The following is a 3,235-nucleotide window of genomic DNA, read 5'->3' as shown; positions in this document are numbered from 1 at the left end:
TGGTACTAATGTACCTGGTGGAAAACGTGTTGCATGGTGTCTAGACCGTTGCGTCCGCACACGAGGGCTGCTGCTGATGGCGGCAACGGCTTTGCTGAGGCGAGCTGAGGCGAGCCTATTTTTTCAAGAAGCGTGTTGGTCCTGATATTTTCATACATGTATATATCTAGAGTCCTATGTTCATGTTTAACAGATTCAGATGGAATATCAAAGGGAGATGAGCAAAAAAACTTTGTGTATCGTTTGTGTCTGACTTGGACGAATGTGGCGCAAAAAATTAGGCCGACGAAAGGATTTTTTAGGTATTATATTTTGAGTTAGTGTTTGAAAGATGAATATTTCGAAGACTATTTTAATCTGTCAAATGTAAAATTTTAGACGGACGAAAGGATTTTTTAGGTATATATGTATGTATATTTAAAACTTATACACATTTTCTCAGGGTTTTTTTCTATATATTACATGTTATTTTTTGAGTTAGTGTTTGGAAGATAAATATTTTGAAGACCATTTTAATCTGTCAGGAAAAAGAAACCAAAAAGTTTTTGAGTTAGTGTTTGAAAGATGAATATTTCAAAGACTATTTTAATCTGTCAAATGTAAAAATTTAGACGGACGAAAGGATTTTTTAGGTATATATGTATGTATATTTAAAACTTATACACATTTTCTCAGGGTTTTTTTCTATATATTACATGTTATTTTTTGAGTTAGTGTTTGGAAGATAAATATTTTGAAGACCATTTTAATCTGTCAGGAAAAAGAAACCAAAAAGTTGAAAAAGGTGAAAGAGAGCCGAGGCTCGAACCCGCATCTCACAGATACAAGACCAACGGTCCAGCCAATGCGCAGTACTTATGCTACCTTTTGACACAGCCTATAGATAAATCAGAGACCAGTGCCGCGAGAAAAAAAACTGAATCGTTTTTTCTCACTTATAGATGGCATTGGTGGGTAATATTTAACAACTTTAGGGACAAATTAGGTGACGTACCACCAGAAGCAATAGATGCTTTATTATTACTAGTACATAGTACATATGCCCGTGCGTTGCAACGGGCGGAAAACTTGACAAAAGCTACTTCACATGCCAGTACGCTCCACTTACATTCAAGTCTAACAAACAAATAAGGTTGCCCTCATCTCTATAAGGTGCATATGCGGGTGTGTTGCCTCGGTTGAATTATCCTTAGAAACTAAGAGTCCCAAATATCAAACAATAAACTCTGTTAACAGGAAATGCAGTCAGTAGTAAGTTCACTTAGTATATGGTTGTCGACCTAGATTTTCCAAAATGCTTTGAACCGATGCATTTCCCTTGCAAACTATGCAGACAGAAGATCAAATTTGAAAAATTAAATAATTGTTTTTCTGGAAAGGAGAGGTGCAACAAGAGATCAGTTAAATTGCATAATAAAGACCACCATTTTGACATATCATGTAATTCCATCCTAGACACAAATCTCGCGACCAGTCTGTCATGCATTCCTAAAACAGTATGCCTCTTCAGCGGTCACAGGTGCACGGCTGGGAACTTTCCCCGAGTGTTTTGTCTGCAAGAGATGTTCAGATTACTTCATCTGTGAATAGACGGCACACCCAGCTAGTATTTAAGAACAAAACAATAAAATGCCGTTGAATTCCCATCATGTAGAATAAGGCACTGCCTCCATGAAACCTGCAATGACAAGAGCATGTAAGTTTTCTCGGCGTGGTATTTGTAATCCACATGCCCTAACTACCAAGTTCTCAACTAAGAATATATATATATATATATATATATATATATATATATATATATATAATACCGCCACCTTATAATATCACCACTGCTATTCATAGATGCTGGTTGGTAGACAAATATGATCTGAAATGGTTTATGTCAGATGAAAGAGCATAGGGCACTTTTATTGTGTTTTTAATAGTGAAACTTCTATCTCTACAAAGTTTTTCCCTCTGTTTCGTCTACATGTCGTGGCACAAAATATTGTTGCTACTACACAAGCTGATGAAAATAGTGTGTACAGAACCCGCGGACAAAGTTGCTCCATGTGAAATTCAACACGTGAAATCCACCCGAGATGTCGGTCTCTAGGGGTTTCAGTTTGGTTCTGGTGCCAGCCTTCCCCTCCATTTTGTTTCTTTCTTCTAGTTTTGGGCTTTCTCTTGCTCTCCCCTGTAATTTTCTTTTGCGCCTTTGGGCGCTTACTTGTATCTGTACTGACTGCCAAGTCACCTTCGAGTTGGAATATAACAAGCGGTGGGTTTTTTTGGGCCCCCGTCAATCTCGAAAAAAAAACCAAAAAAATCTACTGAAACCATATGCATAGATTATAGTAGTTATGGTAGCTCATTTCATGTCCAACAAAAATTCATATGTGTTCTCTAAAATAAAAACATAGGTCTTAAATATAAACACAAAGAAATAGTGTTTTCTTTAAAAGAAAAGGTGTAGAGAATGAACTATATACACTGAATAGTCATTACATGAATCAGAAGTAGAAGCGGTACTTTAGGACAAAAAACATATATTGTACAACTGGTTCTATCTGTATGTAACCATGCGAAATTAAGCTCAATATACCTCATTTTCCGCTGAAGTCAAGATCTATTGCAGATCAATGCAAGCAGCTTCAATGTCGAACCTTCCATATAGAATGCAGGCCCTTGTCTATACAATTGCAGTCAGAGTTGATTGCAATATTGACGCGTATGTCATGAGCAGCAAAATCATATGCTCCCGGGTTCTAGCACTTGCCCAACTGATATAGTTCAAGCAGGAAAAAAATATTCAGTAAACCAAAATGGAAACCTTTTAGAAAGTAGAGGGGCTCGGTGTTAACTGTTAAGCAATGGTTTCAGGTAACTATCGGGTTCAACCAGTACTATGCTACCTTCTAATAAACATGGAAGATGATTAAGGTCTCAATGAGATATAATGAACTGTAGTGTGGTCAGCAGCAAGAGGAACATTTAAACATTCAATGTGCCCATTGCAAGTGCTCCAATAAATGCAATAAGCAGAACTCAAATAAAGCAACATCTCTAGGACTGTATTCTGGAAAATATAAATAGAAGACCAGGTAAACTTTGCAACAGTCAATATACCTTTTAAGAAGAATCAATCGGCTATCATAATATTTTGACGGGCTACGACTATCATATTCAGCAACCAAAATGATACAATATATATCATAGGAAAAAAAACTACTAAGTGCAGGTGGCAAGAAAAAGA

At 36.7% G+C, this 3,235-nt stretch overlaps 1 long non-coding RNA gene across 1 annotated transcript; it reads right to left on the bottom strand.

Moving 5' to 3' along the window:
• Positions 1-1,336: 1,336 nt before the first annotated feature.
• On the bottom strand, positions 1,337-2,753 carry LOC119272591. The gene is made up of 2 exons (XR_005134765.1): positions 2,585-2,753; positions 1,337-1,678 (listed from the first exon to the last, which is right to left on the bottom strand). It is a non-coding gene; the product is annotated as an uncharacterized LOC119272591 (long non-coding RNA).
• Positions 2,754-3,235: the final 482 nt, after the last annotated feature.

Source organism: Triticum dicoccoides, chromosome 3A, assembly GCF_002162155.2.
Source record: "Triticum dicoccoides isolate Atlit2015 ecotype Zavitan chromosome 3A, WEW_v2.0, whole genome shotgun sequence".
NCBI classification, from domain to species: Eukaryota; Viridiplantae; Streptophyta; class Magnoliopsida; order Poales; family Poaceae; genus Triticum; species Triticum dicoccoides.
This window is presented reverse-complemented; position numbering and strand designations above follow the sequence as displayed.